This window comes from Cyclopterus lumpus, chromosome 20 (assembly GCF_009769545.1).
Source record: "Cyclopterus lumpus isolate fCycLum1 chromosome 20, fCycLum1.pri, whole genome shotgun sequence".
NCBI lineage: Eukaryota > Metazoa > Chordata > Actinopteri > Perciformes > Cyclopteridae > Cyclopterus > Cyclopterus lumpus.
The window spans coordinates 8,606,439-8,622,135 of record NC_046985.1 but is presented as its reverse complement, the minus strand read 5'-3'; positions in this window follow the sequence as shown (position 1 = coordinate 8,622,135).

Genomic DNA, 15,697 nt, shown 5'->3' with positions numbered 1-15,697 from the left:
TATTGGTAAATATGCATTGCTTAAGTCTGTTAATGGCAATAATTAGGCCTCTTTGAAGCTGCTCTTAATGAAGGTTGATCAAAATACAAACTTAATAGGTCTTGATTACTGCATTCCAACTGATTATTTAGACTTATCGTGTCTTGAGATATATCTGAAATACATATCTGTCTCTTTAGCTGTTGCATGTCCCAGGATTTTCACCAGCTAGTCTCTAACTCCTGAGCAGAGATTTCTAATTGAAAAAATGTGCCTGTTGCAGCTGAAAATTAAACTTGTGAACCATAAAAGGAAAAAGAACAAAAAGGCACTAAAATTCTCCATAAATTAGTTTCTGGGGATTTGTCCATGTGTGAGCATCATTTTCACATTTCATGTAAAAACATTTATAAGTGCAGCAAACTGTCAGACTGAGATTAAGGGAAGGTTGCAGTAGTATAATACAACGCTATATCTCAGTTCTGTCCAGTTTACAACTTTATTGTTGGGATTAGTTCCACGAAAAGCTGAAAAGGAAAATAAATAACATTTAAGAAAGACGTATTTCCATCTAGAAGCTTACATCCTTGAGAGCTGATGGTTATGGCCATTCTTTCTCCTCCTCTGACATTTTGGTACAATTTCCATGTAAAAGAGCTCTGAATGCTGCAGTCAGCAGGTGGTCCTCCATAGCTCATTTCAACCAATTATACAGACGGAGAGTGCCATTCAGGCTTGATCACTACAAGTTTTTTTTCTGTCTCCACTCTCCTGAACAAGTTTGCCGTGTGAGCCGAGTCTCACATTTATCCCACACTACACAGACGGATTCTTATCTGCTGTTGTGGCAGCACGACCTGCAAAAGGATGAGATCAGCTGTTCTCCCAAGACAACAGATTCTCATAAAGCCGTTGGTGTGAAGTGCAGTAGGTGTTATCGTGGAGGGAATGATGGCCGGTGAAGGGTTTTATGAGTGTGGGATTGTGCTGTTGGAGCAGAGCATCCAGAGTCTTAATGGGAAAGAGAAAGGACCAATATTTGTCACTATGACAGTGTCACATGGTCCTGCATTCGGTACCTTAAATCATTGATTTGACAAGGTGCTACAGCCATAAATGAATTACTCAACAGGCCTCGGGGTTATGTGACCCATTAGATGTTTGAACATTTTGTGACCACAAAGAGACATAAAATGACCACAAGGAAATTGATAATTAACACAAAGAGACAAAGAACTACAAACATAAAAAATGACTCCATGTCCTCTTTTTTTCTTTTCTTATTCTTTTACAGATGTATTCTTTATTATGTCTCTCCTATGACTCCATAGTGGCCCTCTACATGTCTATGCCCTGGGGCCCGTTGACTCCAAAAGCGGCTGCTTGCTCCTAACTACAGTCACACAATGAAACACCGAACTTCAGTCATAAACAATCAGGACACCACAATGTCTCCCTTCGTAGCTCTTGACCCTCTCCTCTATCCCAATGGTAATCCTTGACCACCAGCGAGGAGCAGCCGGGATTTTGGCACACTTGCTGTGAAGGATTGCTCACTAAACAGGAGTCCAAATGCCTTATTACCTCTCGGATGTATTTCAGGATTCATGTATTCACATAAATCATCAGCTGATAATGTTCTAAATCAGCGGAGACCTACTCGGTCGGTCGGAGTGAATATTTCATAAGGACTGTGATTCTGCACTTCACAATGTATAGGCGTAGGATAAAGTACTCTCAAATATAGAGATAGACAAGGTCATATTACATTAATGCTCCAGACCTTTTGGTTAACATCCCTCATGACCTTCTGCCCCGGTGTCATGTGTACATTTAATGGGATGGTATAGAAAACTAGTAAAGAATGTGCATGGAATAAAAAAATCTGTGTGTGTTCGTCTGCGTACATCTATAACATTTATGTCCTGCTTGTATTTTTACACACACACACACACACACACACGCACATGCCTATGCTTTCTTTTTGTGAGTCATATTATTCTTTTTTTACTACCTGTACGGTCACTGCAAAGCCAGGTGTTTGTTTATTTGTTTACATGTGCTTGTGAGGTGGTGACTCACCACTTGTGAGAGCAGACACAAACTCAAAAGGTTCCCATAAAGCTTTGAGGAAATATTGAGTTATATTCAGAGTGGTACAACCGGTAATATGTTGTCCTATGACTTTGTAAACTATTTGCAAGCGATGGTGTTTTGTGTGTTGGTGAACACCAGTCTGCCTGAATTGTGGCTGATGAGCAAATCCCATCCTATATATTTAAATTACTTCCATGATTATATGTGTGTGTGTATATATATGCGTTTATTGTATGGAAGTCTACAGCTTCTATGCTGCTATTTCTATGCGAGTGTAGTTGCAGCGATGCTTTTAGCTAAAAGCTAACATGCCTGCAATGACGATACTAATATGATAGCACATGTTCATCATCTTATTTCAGGGTGTTAGGATGCCAAGATTTGCTAAGTAATACGAAATACAAAGTACATCCCTGATGGGAATGTCATAAAGTATTGGACCCATGGGAGTTTTAATGATGCACTAGAGAAATAGTTCAAGGACCCCCAATGTCATTATAATGTATTTTGAATCGAACAAGAATACCACATTTCCTGGCTCAGGAATTTCAGTCTGTTTCTGTAATTAATCATTTTACTAATATGGAAAACAAAGATTGATTACACTGAGTGAGTCTTCTTTTTGACTCACAAATCCTCTCTTTGCCTGCACACACACCCATCCAATGAAATATATACTGCCATTCTCAAGAAAAAGACCGGTAGGTTTTATTTGAGTGGAGAGGTTGGCTAAAATCATATATTATTGGAAGAAGTGTTATTTTGTTTTCCCCAGAGTCAGTAAAAGGCTCTCTCCACGGTAAGAAGAAAAAAGTTGGAGTTTGTAGAAAATATTTTTTTAATCCTTTTTTACCGACAACATACAGTACATTTGTCATACTGAACAATAGTCCCATGGGACACATGGGTACCACGCATTTTTCTTCTTTGGCACCTTTAAGTTGTGGGAAAGATGCTCCGTCTGCACAGTGATTCAGTTCCTGAATGCAGGATTATTATGTGATGTAACGGCTGTTCTCAAGGTGCTAAAACTGAGTTAGTCTATTCAAAGGACTCACACGACCTGTAAATATTACAGAAGGTCGGGTGAGCTTTCGCTTCTCTAGTTTCAGCGATTCTCGACTAAAGCAGGCTTTTCATTAATATTGCTCTGCTGGCCGAGAGGTCAATGGAAGTGTAACGAAAGGTCAGCTGTGTTGGGACAGCGGACGGATGAAAATGCCACGAATTTGACCTTTACTGGTGAGGATCTACGGTTAATGCGAGTAAATAGGGAATGAACGCCTCATTCAGCATCTTTCCAGCTGATGGCTGAAATGGAAAGAGGAAAGGATGTAGGAAAGGAAAGGTTGTTCGGTAAAACATTAACACTTAAAGGGTTTTCAGCAGCTGCATTAGTTTCACCTTTAACAGTTCAGGGATATTGCCTGAAGTGATTTGCTGCACTTGAAGTGTTTACTGCTAAATGTATCTTCAAGGATGCCTCCCTACACTATTTTCGGATAGGCAATAGTTTGAAGTTTTTACACAATGTCTGATGATTTAAGGATACATCTTCCCCTAAAAGTGCGACACGTGGACTATATCCTCGAGGGAGTTGTTCAGGATATTTCCTTAAGGAGCCTGGGGGGTAATTTGCAAACCACCTTCAAACCGTTTACATTTGATTGCCGCGATTGTTTATTGCTTATGTGGCGCTAGTTTGAAAGAAAGAAAAGACGGAAGACTTAATTACGCTGAATTTATGTGATCCCCGTGCCATTAATCTAACGTATCCATATACATGTCAACCGTAATTCAGGATGGTTTATTGTCAATTCAAAAATCATTATTTTTATATTATATACTATTGTCCATATTTTACAGTGTTTGGATGAAGAATAATGGGTATTAAGGCTGCAAGACATGAGCCATTGACAGAAATTTAAGGTGTGCCCCACCAATAGCAACCCATCTGCCTCCGTCAGCTTTTATGAGACTTGAATCACACAGCACACTGTCTTCAAGTACAGCACGTCATTGTGTGTCTTATGTTAGTTAATTAGTAAGTAAGTGTGGACAAATGCTCACATGCCTTTTACTTTTTTTCGTGTGCACATGTTATCAAATACGTGGAAGGAACTAAACTAACTCAAATCAACAGTGACCACCGACAATCAGGGGCAATTCAATAGAATGTAATTGCAATGACAGCTTGGAGGTTTTCGTTCTCAAGAGTGTGACCCAACATCTTGATTGGCTCACACGCAGATCCCTGATTAAATAGTGATGTCATTATCAAAGGGGTTTGGTTGATTCCTTTAGAGTTGCAATGAGACACAAGCAGAGGTTTGTCTTCTTTGCCTCACAGCAAGGCACAAATGTTGCACCAGCTATTTTATGGCATGTGCGGCATTATTTCTTAATGGTGCACACTCTGAGAGAGAGAGAACAGTATTTCTTTTTCTCAGACAAGCTGTGGAATAATTCTCACTTTTGCAAGACCAGCAGGGTATTCATAAAACATTGGATAGGGTCTGATGAAAGTAAGGACAATAAAATGACATTCGCCAGCAGCCTTTGAGGGAGCAGGCGACCGCTATAGAAAGGGAATCTTTAAGTGGGAGAAATTAGGAGTGTGGGGAGAAATCCCATTGCTCCTGTTCTTAGACACGAGTTTTCTTTCTTGTAGCCTTAGAGGCAGCCGATAGCACAGATTTATATGTATTTGAAGGAACATCAAAGGCAGATGCGCTTGTAGAGCTTGAATTTGCATCACATATCCATTGCTCAGCATGGTGTCGCTGCAAATGGTGGTGTTTTTAAACCTATTTTCCTTTAAATATCTCCTCTTTATACAATTTAGAAAACATAAACATACTCTGCATTGAAAAAAGCTCAATAAACAACTGAAAAACCCCTTCAAAGCACATCTAGGCCTACTTCTCATTGAGAATCCCAGTCTTTGAATAGCAGCTGCCTCGGGCTCTCAACACCAGCACCATCGCTGGTCCGCTCAGAACTAGCCGCCACACAAGCCATGCCATATAAAATACATTGAGCTGATTCTCATTTGTTCTTTATGTCAGTACGCTCAGGAATACTGCACACTGAGCTGAGAACTTCTTTACATTAAAAACATCTGAGTATCTGAAAATGTTTACTGTCTGCATGATGACAACTCAAGGGATTCTTAGACTAAAGGACTCTAATTCTAACTGCGTTGTTGGGGGTTCAACACACACAACACATTATAAATTGCAGCTTACATGAAGAAGAAATCATTGGTTCACAGTCCCTCCTTAACCCGATCTGAACCCGAAAAAAAAAGATTGAAAGTTGAAAATATAAAATATGCTACTGAAAAATGAACTGAATCTAAATTATATTCAAACCAACAAAACTTTTCATACACTTATTTTTATTGAAAATGAATGAATTTTCAGGTTCAAATCTTTTTTTCAAACAAACAAAACTATTGGCATGGATTTAGCTCCATACTTTTGCCAGTTGTGACTTCGGAAAAATCTGTTTTTGGTCCATGATTGAGTGCCAATGTGCAATTTGTTACATGTGAAGAAACAAATTATGGACATCTGGGATTTCACCGACTTGGAAACCAAGAGATTGGTGCTGTCACTCTGATAAATGCACTGACAGTGATTGAGTTTAAAAGCAATTTTCTTTTGTCATTCTGGTTGCACAGTTGTTGATGCTATGCATTCAGACTATAGGACCTGTTTCAACCTCTCTCGCCCTAAATCTTCCTTACTCCTGCGATGAGCAATATGTGAGTAACATTCTGTGCCTCATTGCTCCAGGCTGAAGGGAATGTGTGTTTCAGGGAATGATGGAGCCCAAACTCTCATCGAAACTCTGGCGTTAGTCCAGTGTTTCGATGGCGATGATGTAAAGGCTGTCAGGCAGCCACGCGGAGACACAAATCTCTCCTGTTGTCCACCTCTGCACACCACAAGTATTGAGCCCGCCTCAGTTACTCACCCTCACTTGGGACTTTTCTCAGTGAGAGTGTAAATATGTAAATTGGGATATTCTACATGTGTTGTTCATGTACGTCCATCAATACAACCAAAGTCATTTGCAATGCATAAGATGGGACGGCAGTATACCCACATCCAATCAGCAGTATTCCACCTTCCCATAGTATCATTACACCAGTGAGGTGACACTGTATAATTTACTGAATTTAAGCATTCACATCTGCGGCTGTGATTCAAGAAACATTTCAATCGCAGTTGGTACAATTTACTTTCAGGGTTATTTGAGGTTGGAGAATAAAATGTTTGTTGAAAGTTTGAATTACCTAAATGTGTATAGTAGTTATACCCAGAATTCTTTACAAAGGCATTACACATAATTCAATTCAATTCAGTTTATTTTGTATAGCCCAATATCACAAATTACCAATTTGCCTCAGAGGGCTTTACAATCTGTACACATACGACATCCCTGTCCCAGGACCTCACATCGAATCAGGAAAAACTCCCCAAAAATAACCTTTGACAGGGAAAAATCCTGTCAAAGGATCCTGTCAAAGGATCCTCCTCTGTTGCTCTCCTTCAGGAGAGCAACAGAGGAGGATCCCTCTCCCCGGATGGACAGATGCAATAGATGTCATGTGTACAGAATGAACAGTGTTACAGAGTTACATAAACACATTCAATGAATATGACAATGTATGAATGGACCTCCACAATCCATGAAACAGAAGGAGGTAGAGAGGAGGGGGCATCAGCAGGGGCCATGGCAGGAGGCTGGCTCACAAGGCAGGAGGCATCACAGAGGGCCTATTCATAGTTATAATGATTTAGTTATACATTAATCCATTTATAGATTAAAAGCACAAAGAAATTCACAAAATACACCTATTAGGATAAAGTAAAAGACATCTACAAGTAGTGATAATTACAGGTCAAAGTAGGAGTTGAAACAAGAGCAGAATATTATTATTTCAGCCGGTTGGTCCCCAAGGCTACATGCCTCCTGGATACTGGTGGCCTTCGCCTTCGCTGCTGTCGCAGCATCTTATGTCTCTTCAGCACAAGTCCACAAGGGATTAGCCAGTCCAGAATTAGCATTTTTTAATCCAAAAGACAATCTGCATTGCTGCATGTTCAATCAAAACCGCCAAATAAGACACAAGATGCCACAATCCTAAAGGCCTTATTATAGCAGGTGTGGTGTTCTGATATAATGCACAACATTATACATGGGAGCCCTCCACTGTGTCTTTTGTAAAGTGGACTGTGTTTTTGCATACTTTGCATTATTAATACAAATGCATTATAATATATGTATTATTCATTAGGGCTTTGTGGCTCTAGTCGGCCTGATTGTTGTTCAGTTGGACATTTCATGTTGTGCTATCATCAGCACAAGCAAACACATTGATAAACAATATGCCCTTAGAAAAGTCTAAATAAACTACAAGTATTGTGAAAAAAGTAAAAGTGCCTTAAATAGGGCTATTTTTTCTGGTGAAATTACTCTTTTAATAAAAACAGCGTCATTTTACTCAGCTCCCTCCATTCGAAGCATAAGCAGAAAACTTGGGTCCTCGAAAAGATAATTTACCAGCACAAAAGATATTTCATGGGAGTAAGTGGAGCGTTTGTAAACCTAAAGTCTATATAAATTGCTTCCTGTTGTCTAGCTTATAACAATTCTCTCCCTCCTCATTACGACAGTATGTCACTGTTCAAAGACAACAAATGAAACCATATTTCCGTCCGAGTTGTCATTGATTGTTACTATGGAAACACAGTTCTTTGCCATTCGGTTGGCAAAAATCTTCGGCTTGAAAATAAGTCGGTATCTATTAAATTAAAACTATGCTCGAACATGTTTTTATGAAACAGCCGCTGAAGTTCACCTATGAATGTAAAACACTTGTGGTGGGTCGATGATGACATCTTTTTCAGGCAATTTGGGACCATTTTAGCTATTTTGAGAGAGATTGTTGCGTCTGTGATGACTCACGTTCATGTTTTCTCTGTGACTTTGTCTTTCGATGTTGTTGTGGGTGCTGCTGATGTTTGAACCAGCTGGGTCGGGTTATTGTTGCTGGAGATATGGAGGTCAGACACGGAGTTAGCTGCAGGGGTAAAAGAACAGCTGGGCGAACCGGGATACTGCCTGCAGCTGACGACAGGCAAGGCACCCCTCTGTCTGACTACCAAGTACACTTAGTATGTGTGTGAGTGCACATGGGATCGTGCCACGCTTCGTGCATGGATATTTGTCTTCATTTGTGGGTTGCACGGTTTGTCAGATTTGTAATCTCTGGTCTGTTCTTTGTGAATGAACAGTGATGTCGGTTTGGCTTTGGAAATAAAATGACAGCTGCTGGTTTGAGTACACAACGGGTACTCATAAAATCTTCAGTAGAAGGACCATCTTTCCTGATTTAGCTGGCATATCATAAGCACAAAGAGAGACAAAAGTTTTAATATGTGGACATTTGAAGCACAGGCACAAAAAAAAAGACAGACGTTCTGCAGTAGAGAAATTATGTTCTTGCTGTGACTGAGGGAGAGGAAGCTTGTTAGCATTTAGTGATTGAGATTGATCTGGCACTGTTTATATGGGCTCTTGGTTGTTGTACCCCACTCTCACTCTCACTTCTCTCTATTGAGCCATGGATTGGGCTATCATCAGGGGAAGAATTGTATAGAATGAAAGTCATCTATTTGTGCTCATCGATTAAACATTGTTACCCGGAGGTCTTTCAATCTGCAGATTTAATTAACACGTTTCACACGACTAACAGGTAGCAGGGGCCTGCAGCTGGGAGAGCGGGAGTGGATTATATGGTAAAGAAAAGCAGAATCAAAGAAAGGGAAGGTGTGAGAGACAAAAAGGCAATTGGGATGAAAGATAGACCGGGCCTTGGGTAAGAGAGAAGAAAGGATGTGTTAGAGATGATTAAATAGGTTAATACGGTAAAGTGGGTAACAGTGTGCACACAGGATTGTAGGAAAGTTTCAACTTCATTAAACTGTATCAGTTGTTCACTCAGGATTAGTTCAACATTTTGATAAAAATCCCAGAGGATGAAAACAATATTGCTTGAAAGCTTATTTCCATTAGCGATTCCACATCTGACCAACCATATCTGCCTCAACTAGCTATGCAGGGCAGATGTTACCAACAAGAGCAGTGGGATTCCTAACTACGCCTAGCGGACAGTTAGCTTGGCTTAAAGACGGGGGTGGGGGGGTGGGGAAACAGATCTGCTCAAAGGTAACAAAATCCTGGTGAAGTATAAGAAAACAAGGCAGCCTAACAGCATTAACAAAAAAAAAAAGCGGAAACGTCAAGTTGTGATAGAGCTGCTGGTAGGCAGATTTTTGTTCCCTTTGTTGGTGGGATAGCTGTCCTCCCAATCTCCAATCTTTATGATAAGCTAACCTGCTGCTGTATCTTCCTATTTAGTATCCAGATATACGGATTGTGGTATTAATCCTCTCATCTAACTCGTGCCAAGAAAGCAAATTGAGCGTATTTCCCAAAATGGGGAACTATTTCTTTAACTCCAGTCTTGTTTCCAACCACACGTAGACTGCAGGAGAAGTGTGCAAGTACAGATCGTCAATATGGCCGTGCAGTAACAGCCACCTGTGCATCATCAATGAACAATCAATACATGAGCGCCTGACACGCACAAACAAAGCATGTGATTGCAAAGCAGAGTGAGCTGGAGATGGAGCAATTATTAAACACAGACACAAGAGAAGGCAAGAAATTAGGAAGAGATTTTGTGTGTGGAAACAGTTTAGTGTGTCTCCGTAGCTTTGCTTCGGAGTCACTTGAGAGTGTCTCTCACAGCAATTGAACTGAGAGCGAGCAGAGTAGCACAGAGGTTGTACCAGGAAACGGAGATATGGAGTGTGTGTGCTGATTAAGGTAACTCGTTGCATTCAGTTGCTTGTGAGGCTCTGATAAAAATAAACTTCACAAAACCACACAATGTTGAGGTGTGGTAAGCTTTATGAATGAGCACGAGCAACAAGGAAAGGGGAATGCTTTTCTTTACCCTTCCAGGCCCGGGTGGAGTATTCTCTTGTCAAAGCATCAGCAGCCATTGTACAATGGACAACAAGCACGAGGACCAAGTGTGTAATTCGGAGTAATTATAGCAGCTTAGGTCTACATGTGGTGTATTTGGATTCCTGCATATATCATGACCACTGAAGAAAATATGATGACCAAGCCTTTACGTGACCATCTTCCTGTGCATCTCCTTCTCTGCCTCACATGGAACCACACCCTCAAGCAAGAATGCAAATCTCACTCACACAACACGTTGCTCCTTAGCCTTCCTGCAAAGGTTGTAGGGAGGTCTCACTGTAATTGCTGATTGACAGATGCCCCAGTCTAGGTCCTGAGGGTCCAGAGTTAGAAAGGTGTGACCGTGCATAATGCATAATGCACTTATGGATGCTAATACATTATTGAATGTGTGTCTCTATTTAAGGAGCACCGATTATCTGCAACTAAGTACCATTTTCAAGATACAAAGATACAGTAGAGCCTTAATTGGGTAAAATAATAATTTCATTGGAATAATTTCCACCCTAATTAAACTGTTTCTCTGGTCAGTGCTCCTGCCGCTGACTTTCTTCCCGCCTCTCTTCTGCTCTTTAACTCCAAAAGTAGCTTCCTGGTCGAGACCCATGGCTTGCTGATTATAATCACACTGCCCCATTGGGATGGTAATTATCAGGGCAGCAAAGCCCTTTAATCGATTCCACAGGAGCTCCCGAAAAGGTTTGGATATGCAAACCTTGTGTGTGTGTGTGTGTGTGTGTGTGTGTGTGAAGGGTCTTATTAGTTGATCCCTTCATGTGGCATATACTGTACAAGTAACTGTAGTGAGTCTTCATGCTGCATCTTGGCTGGTATTTTTTTAGCATACAGATGACAGAACATTTGTTCCAGGTTTTCTCTGTTTTTGTTTCATGCCCATGTCTTTGATCGAGAAAGAACAGGGTCATTCTCTGGATCTTGATTTTAAAGGTGTCTTACTGAGGTATTTCACTTTGAAACATCCCCTTTCCCCCTCTTATTTACAAACCCTCTACATCGCTAAACATCCAGAACTATCTAATCACGCTAAATAGTTACCTCAAATACTCAAGTGCTACTTATTAATGGAAGTCACGTAACTCGTGAAGAACATCATCCTCTTGAGGCCTCCGTTCCTCCTCTTGTTAACTCCTGATTACAGAAGTGAGATAATACCAGCTGGGGATACATGAGGTAAATGGGAGGGGCCTGCACCTTTCAAGGGGCCGATTGGAAATGAGCGTTCAGGCATCACCTGTACAGGAGCATGTAGAGATTGCATTATATATTGATGTTGGGGGCTGCATGGTGGTGTAGCGGTTAGCACTGTCACCTCGCAGCAAGAGGGATCCGGGTTCGATCCCCGGTCCTGGGCGGTCCTTCTGTGTGGAGTATGCAGCGCTACCTCCCACAGTCCAAAGACACGTAGCTCAGCTTAATCTAAAATTGCCCATAGGTGTGAATCTGAGTGTGAATGGTCGTCTGTCTCTATATGTGCCGGTGGTGAACCCTACCTTCGCCCAATGTCAGCTGGGATGGCCCCTGAATAGGATAATCGGTTTGGATAATGGAAGGATGTTGGTAAAACATCTCTCTCCTCTCAACATTGGCAGGGTAAAGCACCACAGTGGAACATTATCAGAATTATGCAAACAATAAAATCCAGTCTTGCAGGCTTCCCACAAAGTAGCCTGTTTTATAGTCTAAACAAACACAAATCTTACTAAAGCAAACAGATTATGTCTGAATGAACCAGTCCAATGCTTGAACTCATCAGCTTTGCTGTGATTTTACATATTTGACACTTAATTAGTGAATGCCTGGGATACACTGCGTCACCTGCTTTGATCTTCTGTAATTGGTTGACATATTCAAAAAGCTTTAACTTCCCCCTCGGCCACATTATGCATTCTTTAGAACAGTGGTTCTCAACCTTTTTTCAGCTTAGTATCACCTAACCAGCGCAAAGCATTTTTGGTTGAAAAAAAGATGTAATACACAGCGCTGTGCCATCAGTGTCTGATTTAATATAGAATATATACAATTCAGTTTATGAACTTACACTTATTTGATTGAATATTTATTAAATAACTATTTTTAAAGGATTTTTGAATGGATAATAATTTTAAATATATTTTTTTACAAATCTCACATACCCCCGGAGTGCCTTCACGTACCCCCATTTGAGAACCTCTGCATTATATATTCACCCTATGTGACCCCATCAGTCTTTTCACTTCTGGTTGAAACACTATTGCATTAGTTCTTCTGCTTTAGTGCTAGTAGCGTTATTTTAATGTTATATAAGAACATGAAGAAGTGATCGGATAGTGATACACATCTATCAGCCAGGCACTCATTCCCTTGACAAAAAGCCAGTGATATTTTTCCATTGGATTTTGGATTATTGCAGAAAAAAAGCTCTGTGGCAAGAAACAAGAAGATCTTCACAAAGGAATGCCACTCATGATTTTTTAAAGCGTGAATGCAAGTCAAAATCATACTCTACCCTGGTCGAATGACTTCACATCACCACCACGAAGTGGACTAACGATCGGCATGATGATGTTTAATATAGTCTCATTTAGCCACTTGTTCGCAACCGCTCTTTTCATGATGTAACAGCTTTAAAGTTCATGACTGAGGTATTTACTGATGTATTTTATCTCATAGAACAAAACGGTAAAACGTTTTACCCACATTCATTTACTGAAATTGATCCTATCCATAACCAGCCAATGCAAACTTCCTGAAATCGAAAAAAAGGACCAGCGTTTTTGATTTTTGTATAATGGTCATTTTGTCCTCATTGACGGGTCTTACACCTGTATTACCCTTCAAAATGACCACATCATAGGATACTGAGTTGTTGGACATCCAATCCATCCCATACACAATCACATTTACCATAAATGTAACGGGAGGTTTTCCTATTTTTTCAGAGAAGGAAAGAGAGAGAAAGAGAGACACCAATGTTTTTATGTGCCGTCAAATTGCAATAACTTATTTCCCAACTGGTTCCCTCCTTGCACATAACCTCCTAACCTTAAAATGGCATAATATTAACGGTAACAGCTGCATGTGTATGAACATCAGGGAGCGACAGGGAGGGGAGGATGATTATTATGCTGCTTTGACACACTGGTGGGTGGAAAAAGTGTGAGGCAACTGTGGAAAAAGAGAAGGACAGACTGAATGTCAGTCAAGGCGTGTGTCCGCCCCTTCATTATCCGTTGCTAAGGACTGCAATGCCACCAATGGCCGTGCACCCACAGAAATGCACCACTCCTCTCATATCCATGAAGGAAAAGAAAAGAGATTTGTGCAGGAACTGGAGTGGTGGCACTTTAGTTCATTACGTCTTTTTCCCCTTTGTGGTTCGCCTCCTCAGTCACAAACATGCAAAGCATCATGGATTTTTAGAAAGTGTAAAAACACACAACAGCATATGAGTAATTACACAATGAGCAGTCATCACTCGAACAAACATCCTCTTCCTTTTGAAGAAACATGCAGAGTCTGCATCGCATTCATCGGATTGCTCTTTTCAATGTGTCATCCTCAAGTATAAGCTTCCCCCTGCCTTTCACCCGTGGAAGGGCTTATTCACTTTGATCCTCCCCGCTCACTTGGACCTATTTACATGTGTTCCATCATGCACGCCTGACAAATGCATACAGACATGAAGAAAGGCAAGCACCGGTTTGTGTTTTCACAGACATGTCCACATCAGACTTATGCATATCATGCAGCAATTAATAAAAAAACAAAGCCTGTGTATGTATCCATTCATGCATATATGCATATAGCTGCACAGCATACGCAATGACACGCAATTACAAGGTGCTTTGCATGTAAACCGGTTATAATCAGTTTGCATGGTGTTGGTATACATAATCAGAGTTAGGACGGCTTTGAGAGCACCATGCAAAAGAAGATGACATGACATTTGTACTTTTAGCACATTTACTATGAATTTTTATGACATTTGACATGAAACAACATACTTTGATGTAACCTTTTTGTGATATTTTTATGACAAACTGTTTTATTACCATTCTAATTTTTTAGAATTGTTTGTTATAGTTTACTATAATAATACATATTTTTTACATTTCAATATCATATTGTATGATGACAATTTTCTGGCAGTTTTATGACTTTTCTATAGCATACTAAGGAATTTTGTATTGATCTTTTAAGAAATTGAGAGTTTGTATACACATTTGACAAATAATTTTTTTATGGCTTACTATAGTGTGACTTTTTACAATATGTTATGGCATACTGTTTTGTGTTTTTTATTTTCTATTTGACTATTCTATGATTCTCTGCAACATGTTGTCTAATGATATACTTGACTATGGACATTTTACCATTACTTATTTATGACATATTTTATGAAATTTTTATGACATACTATACTATACTATGACTTTGATATTTCCACAACATATACTTTTACTAAAAACTATACAGGTCTGTATGACATGTTATGTAATAATATACAAACATTTTTAACAGTATACTATATGTTTACAAAATTCTGATGACATTTTACAAAATATGACATATTTTATCATATGTTATGATTTTTCCTTACATTTTTGTAAAGCATAAAATACCATGGCAATATTTTTATATTAATATTCATGGTATACTATATTATACTTTTTTATGACATTTTATGTCACACTATACTATGACTTGACATTTTATGGCATACCATACAGTAAGTCTTGGATGCCGGATTTCTCTCTCTGAAGCGAGTTTAGCTGTGTGATCTAGTAGATCAGGCTGTCAGGAGACGGTTTGGCAAGTCTGAAGTTGAAGGATTGATACTTTTCTGAGGGCCAGTAAGATATGAATGCCATTTTTCTTAAGGAAAGAGTAAAAAGCTTAAAGAGACAGTGAATTGTGTGATTCAATGGGTCAGACTGTTCGAAGACAGATTGGAGAGCTTAAGGCCTTGGGTATGATTTTTCTTTTAATGTTTTGTAGTAACGACTCAAACGAGCAGCTACGAACTGGAGTAAATGGGTAAAATGTAGCACCTGAACAACAAATCTTATCTCATCTAATGTTTCCTTTGTCTAACTGCTGCGACAACAAGCTGCGACAACAAGCTGTGACAACTCTTCAAGGCACAACTGACGAGGTTGTCACCATAACAATTACAAAAAAAAAAATTTGTAACTGTCAAATGACCACGGAAAACAGTTCAATGTTCTTTCTCTTTCTATATGGTATAGTATGTTGTACAAAAGACATGATCCAAAACATGAAAATGATGTCACCGTATTGATCTCTTGGGATTGAGCGACTCCCAGCCTTTAGAGGTTTGGACTCATTTGCAGTTCATTTACAGGAAGAGGTTTTTATTATTGTCTCTGGATGACTGGATGTAATCTAGAAGCACATTTGCACAGCTGTGCAGTATTTACGACCTAAAACGCATCTCTAATTGAATTAATTCACACTCAAATTAATTTACAGAAGAGCACACACCATGAATCTTAACCTCAGTCTGTTTATGTCCTGATTACACCATTAA